Genomic DNA, 21,233 nt, shown 5'->3' with positions numbered 1-21,233 from the left:
ACAACAAATATTAATTAAATATTTGTTGAGAGAATGACACAGTCATATAGAATATCTCAATTATCATATTAATATGATAGAAGTGGGTGGGGTACAGTTCCATGGCTGTCCAGATGTGGTAGGACATCTGATTCTGTCTCATGTTCCTCTGATCAAGTATAAGGGTAGATCTGTCTTCCATGCTACTGTCATTTTCCTGTCCAGGTGTCTAGGGCCATGTTATGTTCAGGGCCAGTAATGGAGAGATTGTCCTCCTAGGGGAGTACTAAGTTATGTGTTAGCCCTAGGAACTGGATGCTGTCTGGGACTAACAGAGACAGCCCTAAGTCCATGATTATTTGATCTCTGAGGGTTTCTCTTCAACCCAGTCTAATGTTCAGTCCACACTGGTTTGAGGAAAGTGTAAAACAGCAAACAAAGGTGGTAACTTCTTGAGTTCTAAGCATCATATGGTAGAAGGACTCAGCTTCAAACTGGCAAAGTAAGCTTTTCCTGTCCCTAGACCTCATAAAATAGATCACAGGCTAGTAGAGGGGAGAAGCCACCTAGACCGGAGAAGAGTGAGGACAAGAGGTCTGTAGCCACTACAGGCACAAGCATTAAATCAGTGTCTAGTTATCCTCTTCACTATAGATCAGTGAGCAGCCTGAGTATTGCCTTGGTTTGTCCAGTGGGAATTGCACTTACCCGTGCCTCAACACATTGAGATTTACCTGGCACCTTGGGTTGAATATAAACATGAGCAAAGGATTAAGTCTTTCATCTGTTGCCAACTACTTAAGTTGTACAGAGGATTAAGGAATAACTAAATAGAATATTTCCAGTAAACTTAGGGATTCTAAGAATCAGAGATAGAAACTGCTAGAATTGGGACACCTGGGTGGCTCAGTGGTTGAGCATCTGCCTTTGGCTCAGGTATGATCCCAGGGCCCTGGGATCAAATCCTGCATCAGGCTCTCCGCAGAGAGCCTGCTTCTCCCTCTGCCTGTGTCTCTGCCTCTCTCTGTGTGTCTCTCATGAATAAATAAATAAAATCTTTTTTAAAAAAAGATACTACCAGAATTCACTTGGTGCACTTGGGAACAGTAGTAGAGTGTATGTGAAGAACTATGAAGGCTCTGAGATCTTATCTCCTTCAAGCTCACAAGTTAGCCTGCCACAGATTTGATGATGGCAGAAGGCACTTACAGGTAAGAGAGACTGAAAGGACTTTATTACTCAATGCATGTTTGTGTTAATTCTCTTTGCCCCAAATTCCCCTGGGCCAATGTGTTGGGTCCAGAGTGGTGCCTATACATGTGGTAGGTTTCATTATAGGAGAAAAACCCTGAATTTAGGGAATCTAATTTTTGAAAAATGGGCAGCAAGCATGCCTGCCTTTTGTTCTTGAGGGAGGTACCATGTCTAATTTCTGGAACTGATCAGTATATAAATATCTATGAAAATATAGTCTGGAGCAAAGTTAGGCAGTGCCATTGCTTTTAAGATGAGCAGAAACATGAGAGACCCATGGAGAATTGATTCCTAACTATAATGTAATGAAGATGGTATTTTTCTCTGAGTGTGTATGTTTTCCTAAGATTTTGTTTTAAAAGTGATCTTGATACCAAACATGGGACTCAAACCCGCAACCCTGAGATCAAGAGTTGCATGCTCCACTGACTAAGCCAACCAGGTACCCTGAAAATCATGTTTAATTAGAATTTTTGCAATTTATATCATTTCTGTACCTCTAGTGGATGAGCCATTTAACATACTGTCTGTAAAATTTGGTTTCCTTTTCTGCAAAATTTAGTATTCATTCAGCTAATATGTTGAATGCTCCCTATGTTCAGGGACTGTTCTAGATACGTGGAAGAAATCAGTAAATAAAGCAGATGAAAGTTCCTCTTCTAAGAAGTTTACCTTATCTGGTGTAGAGTAATAATTTTAAAAATTCAGAAGAGGGATCCCTGGGTGCCGCAGTGGTTTGGCGCCTGCCTTTGGCCCAGGGCATGACCCTGGAGACCCCGGATCGAATCCCATGTTGGGCTCCCTGCATGGAGCCTGCTTCTCCCTCTGCCTGTGTCTCTGCCTCTCTCTCTGTGTGTGACTATCATAAATAAATAAGAATTTTAAAAAAAAATTCAGAAGATGCTAATACTCTGGGAAAATAATAAAACAAAGCAGAGAAGGAAGAAAAAAGAATCCTGGGTAGAGTGATGGGAGAAAGTGCATTACTATTTCAGAAAAGTTTATTAGGCTTTTCTGATAAGTGACAATTGAACAGAAGTCTAGAAGGAGTGAAGGTATAGGACATGTGAATATTAAAGGAAAGAGATTTCCAGGTAAAGAAGATCCTGAGATGGGTCCTTACTGGTGAGGTGTAGAAATAGCCAAAAGGCCATGTGGCTAGAGTGGAGGGAGAGAGAGGAAGGAGCAGCAATAGTGTTAGAGAGTAGTTGGTTGTGTGTGTGTGTGTGTGTGTGTGTGTGTAATATCAGACAAGTACAGACAATTTCAAGAAGTTTTATTGAAAAATTGACCCAAGAAGGATGCCTGGGTGGCTCAGCATTTGAGTGTCTGTCTTTGGCTCAGGCTGTGATCCCAGGGTTCTGGGATCGAGTCCCACATCAGACTTCTCTCAGGGAGCCTACTTCTCTCTCTGCCTCTGTCTGTCTCTGTCTTCTCTCTCTGTCTCTGCCTCTCTCTCTTTTTCTGTGTTTCTCATGAATAAATAAAATCTTTAAAAAAATGAAAAATAGACCCAAGAAATGGGATAGTTGCTATTGGGGTCAATACTAAATATATACTTTTTAAAGATAGGATCATTTACAGCTTGTTTATGCTTATCTTCTCTAATCCATTAGAGAAGGAAAAATCAATGATGTCAGGAAAAGAATGGTCGAGAAAGAATGAAAGGATCTGGTGTTCACGTGGAAAGGTTGGCCTTAATTTGATACAAGATTGATTGTATCAGGAATGAAGGTAAAGATTGTGGGCACAGGTTCAGGATAAGTGGGTGGCAGTAGTTGTGAGAGAGCATGGAATTTTTCTCCTGACAGTTTCTTTTTTCCCCTGAAATAGAAATTGTGAGTATGGTCATCAGCTGAGAATAAGGAGGCAGGTGAAAATGTTGAAGGTCTGAGGACCAAACATTTAGGGGAATGGGAAGGAAAATGTACTAGAAAGTATATTTGGATTTCCAGGTATTATTAAGTACTTGTGAACACATTTCACTTAAGACCAGTCAGGGTGGTTAATATTTGTCTTTAGTCTCATTTAGCTTCACAAGTACGGGGTTAGGATTAGGCGGAGCTAGATTTAACCACAGTGACAGTTGTATAAAGAGAGTATGATGAAGAGGGCATTAGACTTGAGGTTCTACACAAAGGTGTAATTATCATGATGGACCACGGATATAGAAGAAAGTAGGTGTTCAAAGCAGCAAGGAACAGTGAAAAGTGGAATTAAGGGAGTATATATCTGTTGTCATTGAAGTGTTTTATGGGGGTAGAAGAACTAGAGCAATTGAGTTGGGGAGATAAGAGATAGTGGTCCAAAGATGGAACTTTGAAATTCAGGTCATGGAGAGATTCCTATCTGTGATGGCAAATATGCCATTGATATGACCATAGAGATAGGGAACTGGGATGGCATGGAGGGCATGGTCAACTAAGGAGAGAAGAGAGCTTGAGGAATTGAGAGTCTGGAATATTGGAAGAGTCATCTACATGGATTTTGAAATTTCTAGAAGTTATGACAGGAGAAATGGATGTACAAGGAATTAAAATCATCACACAATGAGGAGGACTCACCCAGGGGTTTGCAGCTGGTTGCAACAAGGAGGCATTGTAGGAGTTGTAGCAGAAAGCCATAGTGTTATTGGGAGAATTAGATGCTTATAAAAGAGTTTGCATGGTGTCAGGGTCATGGTGAAGCTTGGTAAATCGTCTTTGAACTTTAGTTTTAGTTCTGACGTAGAAAGAGCTTGGAAGTCATCATTCCCATCCTTACAAGAAGAAAAAGCTGAACGAACTGAAAATCAATGACTTTTCTTGATTCATCAGAGAACTGGGCTTGTGGGGCAAACTGCCACCCTGAGATGTGGAGAGTGGTGGATTCAGACAGTCACAGCTGAGATTGGCTTAACTGGAACAGAAGCCACTAGAGCCATGAACAGGTAGGTAGAAGCACTTGGATGATAATTTTGATGAATTGCTGGAGGGTGAGTGTGGACTAGCATGACAGTGAGAAACTTCAGGGGGCTGCAGTCTTCAAATCCCACATGACCCTTCTGGAGAAATCTTGTGCCTCAATGACTAGAATTTGGATACCCAATGGCTTTCAATTTGGATACCCAGCAACACAGTGGCTGCTCCAAAGTTTTACTGTCCAATCTCTCAGTATTTGTATAAAACTTCAATTCTTTCTTTAAAATAAGAATAATCTGTTTGAAAATGTGTATTTTTAATTGGAGTTTTTCTTAGCAAGCAAGTACCAAATTTAAGACTCCCCTGTAGTTCAAGGGTATGCTCACGCAGTTGCAAAATAGTAACACTTTAAGTACCAGGTGCAAAAAGGAAATTGGTTAGCAGGGAGGGAGAGAGAAGAGGGAGGGAGAAAAAAGGAGAGAAAAATTTCAAAGAAATTAGGAATAGTCTCTAAAAAATTGGAACTGTAGTTTGGAAATTGGAAAGATTCAGGATTAGACTAAGATTTAAAGATAGGCCTTTCCAATGCCGCCTGCTCCCCACTCCCCACCCCTGCCCCAAGCAGCAGGCCTCCAAGGTAATTCTCTTTAGTTTCTTCTCATATACATTCCTGCAGTCAATTCTCTCCATGGGTGTACAGTTACATTTCAGAATGAGAGAATATTGTTGGTGCAACCAGTTAGCCCTGGCCACATTTGTGTAGAACTTTTTGTATTAAGCTACCTCATAGTTGGCTCGTCAGGCTTTTGTGGGATCCAGTCAAGCGGAGGAAGGTAGGCCTGGGAGTGGGGAGGGCTGGCACTGGTGGAGGATGCAGGCATCCCGCTCAAGGAATAGGTCACAGCCACTTCATGAGGCAATATCCTTTAAAAGGAACAGAACATAGTTGTCCTGTATTGTAGAGTCTGGTATCTGGATAAAAAAGGAAAGAGTCCATTGTTTGAGTTTATCTTCATGCATTTGCCTTGTTTATGATCAGTCAAAATGTCTACATTTATCATGTTGGCATTAAATAGTTCCCAGTTGCATTGAATTTATTTATTTTAATTTTTTTTAGTTTGTATTCTGTACTTGCAGTGATATTCCATAATACTGGCAGCGCTCAGAGATTGAATTACATCATGTTTACAGGTGATCCACTATAGAATAAAATGCCAAGGTACTAAAGAATCTATGTTACCGTATTGCCCTCTAGTGGAATGCTCTTGGGTTTACAGTTACTGTACTGCCATATGTAGAAAGTAACCTTGTGCACTAATTTAAAGTTATAAGGGAAACTCTGCTTCTGTTCCATTTAGAGAATGCATTGAGTGCAAGCCATACTATTGAAGTATCTATTTCTTACCATGGGAAATCACAAACTAGGGTCATGAAACTCTAATAGAAGATCTTGAGTTGGGGGTTATGGAAGCTGACTGTTTTGAACCTTAGAGACATTTTGATATTGTTAGAATTGTGTGATGTTGGGAATGGAATAAAGTTTAAGACCATTAAATACAACCCAGTCATTTTACTTTTAAGAAAACCAGCTTCAAGATTTAAATATATTAGCCAAGTTGCTGCTGATAATTTACAGTAGAACTGAGCCTGGAATCCAAGTTTCCTGCCTCCCAGGCAGGCAATCTTTCTTTCAGACAACTCACATATGACAGTTACATTTATTCAATGGGGAGAGGTGCTCAAGATCCAGGCACCTCCAAAAGGGTGTGATATCTTAAAAAGGAAAATCAATGCATGAGTTATTTGAATTGGGGATATATGTTCTTTCTCTTTTAGGAAAAGAATATGATTTTAAAACTTTATTCTTTTTACTAATTCCATAGCACTATTTTTGGGCAAAGCAGGAGAGAAGAGAAAATAGGCTGGATAAGGCAGAGGCAAGTGGGGGAGGGTATACAGGAAGGCCTCTACCCATGTTTCTGACCTCGGGTGCTCATTCTTATTTGAAGAAGGGGTATGTGGGTGTCTTGGCTGACAGTGATCTGAGTGGCTATGCTTATGGACTGAATTGTGTCTCCCACCAAATTCACACATTGAAGACCTAACTTTCAATGTGACTATATTTGGAGATAGGGCCTATAAGGAGGTAATCAAGGTTAAGTGAGATTACAGAGTGGGTCTCTAATCTGATAGGACTCTCTTCTTATATGAACAGAGAAAGAGAGAGAGAGAGGGAGAGACATAGAGATAGAGAGGGGGATCTGTCTCTCCATCATGTGAGGACACAGACAGTTAAAGACATGTGCCATGTGGCCTGTCTTCCTAGTATGGGAGACTGTGAATTCAACATCCTTACTGACTCCTCTGATGTTTTTGCCACTGTGGACCATATCTTCCTTGTAAACCTCTCCTCCCTTGGTTTCTTTGATACCAATTTATATTGGCTATTGTTTTTCCTATCTAACTCTTCCTTCTTTGTCCTTCAAGGGCACTCTTTCGTCTCCTTATGTACCTTAGTGGCATTGATGTGCCCCAAATGGTACTGTTTTTTGAGGCAATCTCATGTCCTATGTATTGTTTTATTTCTTACTATCACTCATATTCTTTGGCCTTCCAAGTAACCTTCTCTTTCTTTCTTTTTGGTCCTGAAGTCTCTCCTGAACTTCAGTTCCATGTATCAAGTATCTGCTGGATATTCCTATCCGAATCTCTGATAGATACTTCACAACAAATTATACATCTGAACTTAGAAGTTTTCATTCATTGAAAACTTACTCAAACTCGTTATTCCTTACCAAATACCAACATCTTCCCAGTCAACCAAGCAAGAATTCTTTCTTCTACCCCTTCTGTATCCACTCAATCACCAAATCTATATTTTATCACCAAAATAATCACGGACTCCATGTCTTCTCTCTTTCCCTACTGCCATTATGCTAGTTCATAAGGGTTCATTGCTCGCTTGCATTAACCTTATAACTCATTTTTCTGTTTCTATTATTTACCCTCTTAAATCTTTCATACAACAGCGAGACTGAATAATCTAAAATGCAAATATGGCCAGTTGCAAAAGAGAAAGTTTTCTCAAAAATGGGGTGTATATGGCCCTCATAATCTAAATGCTGCCTTTCCTTCCAGCCTCATCTGCCATCACCTTTACAGCACATGTCATACTCCAGGTTTGCTAAATTTTTTATAGTTCCCTCTTCACATAATTTTACTGTTGGTTCATTATGTTCTTTCCTCTGTCCATAACCCATTACTCATCCCACCTCTTAGCCCTTATCCTCACTCAGCAAGAATAATACCTATCATGACTCATTGTTTCAAGACACAGTTGAGCGGTCACTCCCACCAAGAAGCCTTCCTGATATCACATCAGGCTAGTTGATTTTTCTCTGTGCTCACATAGAGTCCTTAACATTCCTCTGCTGTTGGATCTACCACTATAGTTACATGTCTGTCTTCCTTATTTGCTCCTTAGAGGGAGAGGAGTCAGGAGTCAGCCCGGTGTTTAATGAGTCCTCACAAGTGTTTCTTAAACTGAAGTTTTTTAAGGGCAATATTTTTTTTTTTTCAGTCAGAGCCTTCAGTTTCAATATGTTTTGGTTCACTATTTTTCAGGCATATATATATAAACACATGTATGTAGTATTTTAATTATAATTATCAATTATATAATATGACTAAATACATACATATATGCATACATATGTATGTATATATGTATAATGTGTGTAGTTACAGAACTATAACCATGTTAATTAACTTTTATCTTCAAAAGTAGGGTAAAACTCTCTTATAAATTTGTAGGGCTATACTGCAGATGCAGTTGAAAGAGAATTACTTTGTTGAGCTCTCTCTCATGAGAATAAGGATTTTTCTTAGCCCTGACTATGAAGGATTCTAGCAGCATTCTTCTCAATGTTCTTTCTCCTTTTCATTGTTTATCTGATAAGGGACTAGAGAAGGCATTAAAATAAATAGGGTGGCACTATAGGGGCTCAAATGATTCCCTGCCAACGGGCTCTGATCTGGACCGCTCCCATCATTATACCAGGAACACATGTTTCCAAACAAATGTTCTAATATAACAACTCATATCCTGGAACTGGTCTCTGCTCACTAATCCAAGAATTGTATTCTCTGTTTTATTCTTTTTACTCAGGATCTTTGTACATTTGTGTTGGCCAGGAAAAGAGGCATTGTATTCTGTAGAACTTGTGTTTGATGAGCTAGCACTAAGAGTTTTGGAAATTTCCCCCTTATGGAAATGGTGCTTTTAATTTTAAAATATATTGGTTGGAAATATAATCAATAATATTGTATTAAGTTTTATTTTTTTTTACATGGGTATAGGGGCAGAGGGAGAGAGAAAAATCTTAAGCAGATTCCACATCCAGCATGCAGCCAGACGCTGGGTTCCATCTCACAGCCCTGAGGTCATGATCTGATCTGAAATTAAGAACCGGACATTTAACTGGCTGAGCCACCGACACACTTCTGTATTAAGCATGTGGGGTAACAGGCAGTAATTAGACTTCCTGTGGTGACCATTTCACAATGTATACAAATATTGAATTGAAACATTGTACACCCGAGGCTAATATAATATTATGGTCAGTTATATCTCAGTAAATAAAAGAATGCATTGGCATGTTGTTGCTAAACCACATTGTATCTTTCAAAAACTGATGGCTGGCCGGTGGTTAAAGCCATGCTCGAAAAATAACCTTTTGCGTTCATCACCAGCACCCTTGTTCTCTAGCAATATAGTCTAGCAATGTGAGCCTTTGACTTTTATACTGGCAACGGGACATTAGTTCTCATTTGGCTAAGATCTTTCTCCTAAATACCAAGTCTAGTAAAGGTACACAACAGCTAAATTTGGACTTGACTTCTTTCATCTCCTCTTGCCTGGAACAGTAGTGTGATTAATCTAATATTGCTTTGGAGTATGGTATTTTTTTTTTTTTTAATCAGTGAATTAAAAGACATTATAATTAAAAAAAATAAGTGATGGTTGTTTATTATTCCTGGCTTTTGTGAGTTAAATCTCAGTTAATTTGCAACATCTGTGCCAGATATTAAAACCCATGTTTTAAATGTCTATTCCTTCGAGTGCCTGGGTGGCTCAATTGGTTAAGCATCTGCCTTCAGCTCAGAACATGATCCCTGGGTCCTGGGATTGAGCATGCATTGGGCTCTTTGCTCAGGAGGGAGCCTACTTTTCCCTCTCCATCTGCCTGCTGCTCCCCCTGCTTGTGCTCTCTCTCTCTCTGTCAAACAAATAAATAAAATCTTTAAATGTCTATTCCTAAAGTATGCTCATGGACCAAATAGTCAAGTAGATTTCTGGTGAAAGGAAACAAAATTAATGCATATATAATGTAAATATGTTTGTATAGTATATTGTAAATATTCTAGAATATAATAAATATTAGTAATCTTAAATATATTAATATATTAATAAATACATATTTCTGCATTTGTTCAGGGATATACCCCTTGGCATTAGATGGTAAGTGTTTTGTTGTAAGACTTACTTAACTAGTTAGACAAGTTATTTTGGCAGCAATTATGTATTGTAAATGGCCTCCAAGTAACTTATATGAGAATAAAAAGAAAGATCTTTGCAATACCAGTACTTACATTTAAGTAAAGTTATTGCTCAGTAATAGTTCTATTAAAGAGTTATCTGGGAAACATTAAAAGTACTGATCCTCAAACTCTCCTAGAGATGCTAGCTCAATTGATTTGGATGAGATTGGAAACTAGTATTTTTAAAAGCTCCCCAGTGCATTCCATTGTGCAGCTAGGATTGATAATAAAAGACTAAGCATGATTAATAACCAACTGAAGGTTAGATGGGAGCCTCTACATTTGCCCCATCCCTGTGTTCTCCACCCTGGCCAAGATAAAAAATCAAAAGCATATCACCCCAGGGGAACGACAGAAATTAGTGCCATTCTTAAGGATCTAAACCCAGGCTGCCTAATAGAATTCTCTGTAATGAGGGTAATGTTCTATATCTACCCGGTCAAAGAGAGTACCCACTAGCCACATGTGGCTATTGAGCACTTGACATGTGGGTAGTGCAAATGAGAAACTGAATATAAAATTTTGGTTTTAGTTCTAGTTGAAGTTTAGTCACATGTGTTTAGTGGTTACTGTACTAGACAGTATAGATCAAAAGGATGCAGAAGTGAGACCTCTGTCATATTTCCAATTAATCTCCCCCAGAAAACTGTTCCTGATGTTAATCTTGTTCCTATCTGTATGTTTCCTATTGCTGTTGTGACAAATAACCCCAAACTTAGTGGTTTAAAACACAAAGTGACTTAAACAAACACAAATTAATTTCTGGAGGTCTCAAGTTTCTGGAGGTCAGGAGTCCAAAATGGGTTGTACCAGGCTAAAACCAAAGCCTTGGCAAGGCTGTATTCCTTCTGGAGGCTCTAGGAATGAATCTGTTTTCTTGCCTTTGCCAGCTTCCAAAAGTTATCTTCATTCCTTGGCTTGTGGCTCTTTCCATCTTAAAGCCAGCAGCATAGCATCTCAAATCTCTGACTCTGATGTTCCTGTATCACTCTTTCACTTATAATGAACTTTTTATATTAACAATGGGTTAACCTGGATGAACCAGATAATCTCCTTATCTCAAAATCCTTAATTTAATCTCACCTTCAAAGTACCTTTTATTGTGTAAGTTGATTTATTAAGATGTTCTGGGAATCAAGATGTGAGCATTTGGGGGGGAGTCATTATTCACCATTCTACTATTGTACTCACTCTGCCTTGTCATAGCTTCCTGTGTGCTTTTCAATGAGCAGCAAATGAGTCTCAGTAATTTTAAGCACCAGGTTAAAACTGGCTTTCACACTATATGTGCTCAAAATATGTTTGTTGGAATAAATCATTAAGGTTAAAAAAGAAGGGAGACTACTTGATACATGCTGACTAAGGGAATAAAGCATCACGGGGAGTCCTAATGCAGCAAATTAATTTTGAGCATCTGCATGGATCACTAATCCATCAATCCATTGAATAGATTTTGGAGCAGCACTTACCAAGCACCAATCAAATATAGATTGGATAATTGTGCCCTGGTCTGTTCATCTTGGCTCAATGTGTTTTGGGCTAATGAGAAAGCAATGGGAAGCCAAAGCCTGTTTGCATGATTCTCTAGGAAATAATGAAAAAAAAGGTAAAATAACAATTATTGGCTTATGTCTGGTAAATGCATTCTAAAACATTAGCGGAATATTTTACGACTAAGACATTGTTTGATAAAGGAAGTAGTATATGAAAATCTATGATTATTTTATTAAGCATTTATATCTAATGAGTGAATAATGTACTCTAGTTTTTTTTTTAAAAGCCATTCCAGGATAGAAAATGTCCAGTTTAATTATTTTTAAATTAAGCATTTACTACAACAGAATAGTATGTTATTCTACAAAATTTAAACATACACAAAAGTAGAAAGGATCATATAACAGACTCCATGTACCCATCACCCAGCTTAAACATCATCCCTTGACCTGTAGTATTGTTTTAATCTGTAGTCTATTACCCGCTCCCTATCCTCACCTCCACCCTCAACGCTGATTATTTTCAAGCAACTTCTAGAATCATATCATTTTATCCATAAATTTAATCATTTATAAACACACTTGGGCAGGTTTGTTAATGAATTTCCTCATATTCATGTTGGCTTCCTGCACGCTTTGGGGGCTCCATAATCTTTCTGACATTTACTGTCTTTTCCTTACCTTATGTGGAATTTTGTTCTGAAGGACAAAATATAGCAACTAAATATGGAAAATGCTAAGCTTGCCAGACTTGTTTAATTTTCCTATTACTTCAATTCATATTTTAGAAAATAGCTTACAAAGTGGAAATATATAAGATTACGAGCAAAATTAAAACTATTTGCATTTTTTTAGAGAGATAAAGGGGAGCTCTTAACGACAGGGGAAATATGAGTTAAAAACCTCCAAGCTCTACCTCTCTTATTTTAGGGACATATTAAATGATGTTAAGGTAAGACATATATAACATGGTTTGAGAGGAGCTTAGAGAGTGTCCAGGATTCTGGAAAAAGATTCTGAAGGAATATTTTTCATAGGAATAATTAGGTGAAGCCCAAACTAGACTGAGAAATAAGATATTGTTGAAGATAAAAGTCTGATCAGAAAATACTAAACCATATAAAATATGGTTTTATAAAACTATGAAATGTTTATTTTGGGAACTAATATACTATCTTTTCATATATGTCTGTATGTAGTCATTTTAAGTGGCCTTCCTCAATATATTATATTTATTAACAAAAATACACATTGTCAGTGTTGGTTGGCTTGGAGGAGGATGATAATTTTATTGTTTTAAAGTCATATGTCATTAACAGTTGCTTCTATCTTTATATATTTCTTTCTGCCTTTTTTTTGTCTTTACTAAGAACCAGAGCTAATTTATTCATTCAATGGACCTGAGTCACAGTACTTTATTCATAAATATATCAATTAAATATTTGGAGGAATAAATAAAATCAATATCTCATTTTTCAAATCCAAATTTACCATTCTAAAATTTATCAAGTTGAAATTCCCTATTCTCCTGTTCCAAAGCAGAAAGTTTCAGTGTTCCTGTTCTATTTTTAGCTGAATAGAATCTATGAAATGATTTAATTCAGTTCCATATTTGGAGCTGGAGGTCTGTGGATCAAATGAATTGCTAAAGGTCACACAACTAAAATGTGCCAGTTCGGCACTCACTTCAGCACAAATAGTGAAATTGGAACTGTACAAGGAGACTGGCATGGCTTCTGCACAAGGATGAGACACAAATTTGTGAAGTGTTACCTTAAAAAAAAGTGCTTGTACAGAGATAAGAAAACAACTTTGTTATCTCCCACATTTGTGGCACCCTCACAGATATTACAAAAGATGAGGTTTTCTTTTTTAATCTCTGGTGACAAATGAAGAAAATTATTTGATTCTTTTACTTATGATGGTATAGAAATATATACTTTATTTTTAAGGATTTTATTTATTTATTTATTTATGAGAGACACACACAGAGAGGAAGAGACATAGAGAGAGAAAGCAGGCTTCTTGTAGGGAGGCAGATGTGGGACTTGATCCCTGGATCTGGGATCACACCCTGAACAAAAGGTAGACACTCAACCACTGAGCCACTCAGGTATCAACTGAAGGCAGATGCTCAAATGCTGAGCTGCCAAGCATTTCAGAAATCTGGGACTTTAATGATATGACATTGAATACAAGTTTTTTCAAGGAGTTATGTGATTTTTGAGGTTTCTTCAAGCTCTGCAATGATGAATTTCTAAGAAGCAGCCCTGGTTTGCATTCTTTAAATTGAATAGTATATTTTTGTATAAACTAATGTTATGAAACCATGCCAAATGTTTCCAAAGAACAAATATAAAATGCAAGGAAGAAAGAGTTAGGCAACTGCTTCTGTATCTGTTGTTATTAGTGAAGATGACATTATATTCATAGCTGTGCTGAAGCAAAAGAGTTCTAATGACAGTAACCTCCCCACATCCACAACTTCTTCTCTGAAGACTTCCTTTACCTCCTTTCCTTGATTAAAACTTGGTTCTACTTTGAATTATATCACCTACCCACCAACCCTAGACTCAGGGCTGAGGGAGTAGTGATGTCCTTCTCACTCCTTATTACTGTTTTCAGATTATTTCTCCTTCTCCTTCTCCTTCTTCCTGATTGCACATAGGGTTTCAATAGGCATACCAAAACCAACTGCTTTTAACTCCCATCCCTCCATCACCCCATTGTCAAATCTACTTCATGCTCCATGCTCACTGTCCCACAAAAAGACACCCTAAGTTTGCAACTGCCCAAGATGGACACCTGGGAACATTTGACCCTCCATAACTCACCCAGTTAAAAGTCAATTTCTGTCCATAACTACTGGTTAAATACATCTCCAGTCTAGTATTTTCTGTTCTCCAAACCTGTTGACTGGCATTAGTTCTACTCACCATGATCTCTTTCATGAATTGTGGCCACAGCTTCCCTTACCATTAGACCTGGCCCCTTCCAGTCTGTTTGTGCTTGATAACAACAATGTGCGAGGTAATTTTTTCTTTTAGCATTCATATTGCCTCCATAATAGAAACTGAACCTTAGGAAAGGTTGGCTCACATTAACACAACTCTTGAGCATTAGAGCCAGGTATTCTGGCTCCTTATTAGGGTCTCACTAACTTCCAGTTGTCCCTTCTGCAGGTCTGGAGAGGTGTGCACATCTGAGGAACACGTGGTGCAGAATTGAGGCCTCTGCAAGTGTAAAATAATAGAAGGCTCTCAGGTATTAAACCCTAACTGTAACATAATGTTCAGCTGTTCAAAGGACACATTCTGAGTCATAATAATGGCATTTAGAGGCCACCAGTCTACAGCGTTGTGACCTTTTGAGAACCATAACTTCATTGTGTGTAACTTGCTCCTACTTTCCAATATCTAATTTTATTATCATTATAAATCATGTTCATTTTTTGAGGAATTTAATTTTCAGGTTACCATAAGTAAAAAACTAAGTTATTCTTTGGGGTTATAACAACCATTTGCCCGTGAAGTCAAATAAAAAGAAATTACAGTCAATGAAAGAGTGCAGTAAATATCTTAACTATTCTTTCCCAAGATTAGAATTATTTCACAATATGATAGAATATTAAGCAAAGTAAAAATATGTATGTTGGCTCACATGCAGGGCCCTGCCCATCTTTGTAAGCCCAGATGGCTACTGATCACATTTCTAAGGTCAGTGAAAAGTAATCTCAAGTTTCACTTGATTTAAGCTGAAGAGAATAAACAAAAACAATGAATAAGTAGAAGGAAATTCTGAGATATGAAGGTTTTGGGGGGAATTTACTCAGATGACTTTGAAGGGAATGATAGAAACTAGTTTTCACTTGTCCAAGGTTTTATTTATTCTGCATGATACAGGTTCATTGTAACTTGATCCATATGCAGTCATTTGTCTATCAATGTGTATTATCATTTTGACTTGTTTTTAATGCCCCCTTCTTTTTAGAAATTAGAAAATACCTGGGCTCCATATTGGATCTCTATGGGAGATTACCAATTTAACATAGCAGTAGTTTATATTACAAAGCTGCAATAAGAGCTCTGTTGACTGTGAAAATTCAAGAAGTGAGTACATGGTCAAAAGGGTCTCAGGTATCTCATGGATGGTACTAGCCTACACTGAGCTTTCTTCAGATTTCTAGGCATGTCAGTAACCGAGAACCTCGTAGTAATAGTAATACTAATTATTAATAGTAATTTTGGCACAATTTGATAAAATGTGCCATATTTCCATTCCTATAATCTGTTTCATAGATTTAGTGCCTGCGGTAAGGAATTTCTCAAGTGTTCTATGGACACTTATGAATACTTTTGTGAGGTTAAAATGTAAAAGTAGTTTATTGTTTTAGAGAGTTCATCTTGGTGGTTAGTATTGTGGGAATTTCACATGAAGTTTTCTATCTGGCCATCAATGTGTTGGTATATTCTTTCCCAAATGTTGGTTTACCATAACAGAAACAGTCCAGATACTGTCTCAAGGAGAAATTTGGCATGATATACAGTGTATCTGTAAACAATCGAGAGCCAATGAAGCAAATTACAAAATTGCCTTTGGATGTTTATTACATATGGCACCTATGATTGTATCAAGAAAATTAGAGGGAACATAATAGTAGTTTTAAAATATCATTATATGTGTTGAGGTAATTGGAGACATAGCTAAGTGTCATAGACAGAATTGTAAAGTCATTACTATACATAATGGTTTATTTTCTTTTTCTCTCTCTTTCTTTCATAATGGTTTAAAGAAGTGATTTGGCCAAGAGGATTGGATGGGTTATTTTGCTTAAATATAGTTTTCATTCAAGACTGGAAAATGCCATTGCTACTTACCTACATTCATTGGAAGTTATTTGGATTGATTGTTTTCTTCATTTAAAACTGTGATTATGTTGGATACACTCTTATTTTAGAAGTTTTAGGTTAGAAAAGAAAGGATGACATATTACCCACTAGGCTTTAAGACGGATTTTACTTAGTTTAATCCTGAAGCATACTGATATTTACATTAAAACAAATCAAGATCTCAGCAAACTGGAACTAAATGAGAACATCTTCAACTTGATTAAAAAATTTACAGCTAGCATCATATTTGGTGGTGAGAAATTATATGCTTTCCCACTAAGCTCAGGAGCAAGGAAGAAGTGTCCTTCTCACTACTCCTATTCAACATTGTGCTATAAGTCCTTGCTAGTCCAATAAAACAGAAAAATAAAAAATAAAAAAATAATTTAAAAAGGACATCTAAAGTATACCATTTAGGAAGGAAGAACAAAACTGTCTTTGTTGACAGATGACAGGATTGTTTATGTAGAAAATCTCAAGGGATAACAATAAAAAAAATTATTCCCAGAACGAATTAGCAATTTTAGCAAGGCTACAAGATACAAGGTTAATATACAAAAGGCAAATACTATATTACTATACACAAGCAATGAGCAATTGGAATTTGAAATTGAAAACACAGTACCATTTGCATTAGCATTACCAAAGAGATAAACAGGGAGATATGACTGACATCATTTGTCATGTAGGGAATTGTAAATCAAAACAATGAGATACCAGTATATACCTATCAGAATGGCTAAAACCCAAAATACTTAACATCAAATGCTGGTGAGTATGTGGAGCAATGGATGATGGGAATGCAAAATGATACAGCTTCCCTGGAAGATAGTTTAGCAGTTCCTTAGAAAACTACACATAGTCTTATCATAAAATTTAGCAATTGTGCTGCTCAGTATTTACACAAAGGAGTTGAAAATTTATGTCTACATATAAACCTGCACATGAATACTTTTTTAAAAAATTTTTATTTATTTATGATAGTCACAGAGAGAGAGAGAGAGGCAGAGACATAGGCAGAGGGAGAAGCAGGCTTCATGCACCGGGAACCCTACCTGGGATTCGATCCCGGGTGTCCAGGATTGCGCCCTGAGCCAAAGGCAGGCGCTAAACCGCTGCGCCACCCAGGGATCCCTGCACATGAATACTTATAGCAACTTTTTACATAGTTGCCAAGACTTAAAAGCACTAAGATGTCCTTTAGTGGGTGAATATATAAATAAACTGTGGTATGTTCAGACAATAGAATATTATTTAGTGATAGAAAGAAATGAGCTATCAAGCCACAAAAAAGACACAAAAATGCATATTGCTAAGAAAAAAAATTCTAAAAATGTTGCATCGTATATGATGAAGAGGTATGACATTCTGGAAAAGCTTCAGAGACAGAACAGGTATCATGTTATTTTAGGGTTTCAAGGAGAGGGAGGGAAGGATAAATACGGAGAGTACAGAGGATTTTTAGGGCAGTGGAACTTATCTGTATGATACTGTATTGGTGGGTACATGCTATTCATTAAACATTTTTCCAAACCCATAGAACATACAACACAAAGAGTGAATGCTAATACAAACTTTGGACTTTAGTTAGCAATGATGTATGAATAAAACATCAATTGTAACAAATGTAGCACACTAATAGAAGATGTTAATAACAGGGGAGACTCTACTTACTGCTCAATTTCCTATAAACCAAAAAAGCGAGAGTGTGAAATTACCTTTTATTTGAAGATGCCTTATGTAAATTTTGAATATTATGTATTTTTTTAAAAGAACAACTTTATTGAAGTACAATTGATATACAATGCTTAAGGTGTATAATTCGATGAGTTTGGACATATCAAAAACCTGTGATACCATCACCACAGTCAAGGTAAAAGACCTATCCAACATCCCCAAAGCTTCCTTGTGTCCTAAATTTTTGTATACAGTAAGAACATCTACCTTCTTAATACATTTTGAAGTGCATAATACCATATTGTTAACTATTGTAGGCACTTTATATCATTGAAGAATTCCCCCTTATTATTATTTTTTAACAATATTCCTTTTAATGTCCAAAATATATAAGAAATTCATACAACTCCACAGCAAAAACAAAACAAAACAAAACAAAACAAAACAAAAAAACAAATGGAACCTATGGAATGGGAAGAAATATTTGCAAACCATGTATCAGATATGCATTGTTTCTCGACCCTTTACAAAATCTTGTTCTGTGTATTATTGATTAATTTTTCATTTTGACTGAAATGGCAAAAAAAAAAGTTAAGCCCTCACACATTTCAGTGAACTCACAGAGGTAGCAGAGAATTGCTACTTAATTCAATCATGCATTTTTGTATGATTCAACATCAAAATGCAATTGTTTAGTTTAGTAAAGTGAAGATAGGAGTTTGGAATGATTTTGATTGGTAGAGTAACCAAGCAATTTGGGTCCAGTTCTGGTTCAACTAAATTGCCATTTCAAATCAATTTTCTGGTCATATTTTAATTGAGTTTGACTCACCACATGCAGTTTTTGCCATATGCACTTTGCAATGAACCAGGACAAATTCCAAAAGGAGCTGGTGCATCTCAGCTGTTACAATTCAAGTTCAGTTGAAACGTAACACAATGAAAACCTTTCCACCTTTTCATAATAGTTTCTTTTTTTTTTCATAATAGTTTCTAATGCCTGAATGATTTTGTATAATTAGCCAACTGTTTGGGAATTGTCATGTAACTCCTCATTTATTTTAATGAAATTTTAAAATCCGTATAGTTAGCTTTCATGTGTCTTCTCTGTCTTCTTAAACTTTTCTTAATGATTCTTAGACTTCTGTGATAGTTTTGAATCAAGAGCAGGATTTCTTTGTTTGCTAGCAATGGAGTCAGAGCTGCCTAAGGAAATGAGATTTTCAGAAGAATCTTTATGATATCATGTTTTATTTCATTAATTGTAAAAATAATAAATTCATAAGATGATTTAACACTGGGATTTTTTCCCTTTTAATATAGGACACCTGGTCTTCTAGTTTCTACATAGTATATATATAATTATTAAGAATTATACCTTTTTGTTCTTTGAAGAATGTCATATAATTTTTTTATCAACATATTTACCCATCAATTTACTCATCCACACTTAAATAGAATAATTCCTAAATGTGACATGTCATGGGTTGTTTCAAAGAACTTAAAATATCTTAGGATCTATGGTTGATAAAGCTTGTGAGAAAAAATCACCCTATACATGAACAAAGCAGCCTTGTAAAATAAAATTGTTTTGGCAATCCTGTAACAAATGTGAACCTTTAAATCAAGATAATTGGCATTTTTTGTGTTACTTGATTTTTTTTTTTTCATGTGAAATTCTCGAAAGAGAATTTACAATGTTTGGAACTAAAAACTGAACATATACCTATATATGGAATGGCGATCCCCTCAGCATTTTTTAAACTGTAAAGAATCTTGCCACATTTGAAAAGAAGGTCATTTTGTTTTCGTTCACACCATCATATGGGGTGTAGTCTCATAAAAGCATACTGCAAATTTCCATTTATGTAAAATCGAATGTGTATACCTATGTAGTTCACACTCATGTGTGAATATATTCCATTTTAAATGGGTTTCTAATACATTTATTAAAAAGAATTGGCAGTTTTTAGGAATAATTATACTTAAGCTTTGAATAAATTCACAGTGGCGGACTTCACAATCCTAGTCTAAGCGTAAGGCTTGGGGACATCCACTGGGGGGCAGAAGCGCACCGGGAACGTTCCCCGCCCCCCCCCCCCCCCCCCCCAGGCCCTCCCCGCGCCCAGCCCTGGGAGTGAGCGGCCTGGGCCAGGGGATGCTGGCGAGGAGACAGGCGGATGCTCTGACAGCGGCCAGTTGCCGACCAGTTGTTTACTGCAGCTGGTCCGGGCGCCCCGAGCCGCGCCCCCCCACCTGGGATCCCTGGTGGTGAACAGGGCACGTTCGCCTGATGCCGGGCCAAGGGAGACGCTCCAGCCTCCGGCTACTGGGGCTTTCCCGGAGAGAAGCTGGGGCGGCTGTGCCCGAAAAAAATTACTCAGTTCTCAGAATTACTGGTCCCCTGGTGAGTGACAGGGCCCAGAATCTCCTCGAGGGGTCCTGCTTTTGTTGATATTAATTGCACAGTTGAAGTTTTTGGGTTTTTACATAGCCGTTTAAGGAAGGATTAAGGAACAAAAAGAATGCCAATTTGCTTTTGTTTGTAATGCTTTGAAATGGAAGGGGAAGAACAGGCAAGGAAATATTTAACTTTTAAGAGAACCCAGAGACTGAATTCATGTCTTTCTCCCTTGACCTATCCAATGAGAAACCACTGGAAAGTTAATGGTTAGTATCATTGGCATTAGGGAGTGGCATTGTGATTCTGGTAAAGTAGGGGCTGCTGCCAAGCTCCTGACTTGACTTGAGGTGGCTTGCCTAGAGCAAGTGAAAGAAGTGACAGACTCTGAAGAGGACTTCTACACTACAACGTGCATGGGAATCCCCTGGGAATCTTGCTAACATGCAGATTCTGAATTAAGTCGATATGCTAGGCCTGCTGGTAAAGTCCTGTCTCTGCACTCCAGCCCCACACTTTCAAGCTCCGCCTTGCATAGCAGGGCCTGGGCTCTGCGATCACACGTGTGCATTGCCAGCTGGCTCCACGCCAGGCTTTTCCAGCTGGGTCACTAGGGGGAGACTGCAAAGCCAGAGGGAGAACGAATGGGCTGCTTGCTGCCCCCGTGGGCATCACCTTAGAGATGCTGATGCCATCTGATCTGTCAGCACCACTTCCTTCCAGTGGCAGCAACTCTCGAGGTGAACTTCATTATGCCCTTGAGGGACCCCCGGCGTGGTCCAAGCAACCCGCCCCCCCCACCCCCCATCAGGGATTTCCACCTCTTTATTTCCCTGACCCTAAAGGCAGTAGCTGCTTTCCCCAGTTCCTTATCACCCCAATATACTAGAGCCCTATTTCTGCTCTTTCAATTACCTAGTTGATAACTTTAATGATTTTATTTAGTTACTAATTAAAAATATATTTTAAAAAGTAAAGTGTAGTTGACATACACTATTATATTAGTTTCCGGTACACGAGATAAGGCTTCAACATCTAT

General features: G+C 37.6%; 1 non-coding gene across 1 annotated transcript; it reads left to right on the top strand.

Annotated features, from left to right (window-relative positions):
- Positions 1 to 12,905: 12,905 nt before the first annotated feature.
- Positions 12,906 to 13,008, top strand: LOC112914287 (U6 spliceosomal RNA). The gene has a single exon (XR_003233832.1). It is a non-coding gene; the product is annotated as a U6 spliceosomal RNA (small nuclear RNA).
- Positions 13,009 to 21,233: the final 8,225 nt, after the last annotated feature.

The sequence above is a fragment of the Vulpes vulpes genome, chromosome 1, assembly GCF_048418805.1.
Source record: "Vulpes vulpes isolate BD-2025 chromosome 1, VulVul3, whole genome shotgun sequence".
Classification (NCBI taxonomy): Eukaryota; Metazoa; Chordata; class Mammalia; order Carnivora; family Canidae; genus Vulpes; species Vulpes vulpes.
Note: the sequence above shows the minus strand (reverse complement) of the source record. Positions and strands in the feature narration are given on the sequence as shown.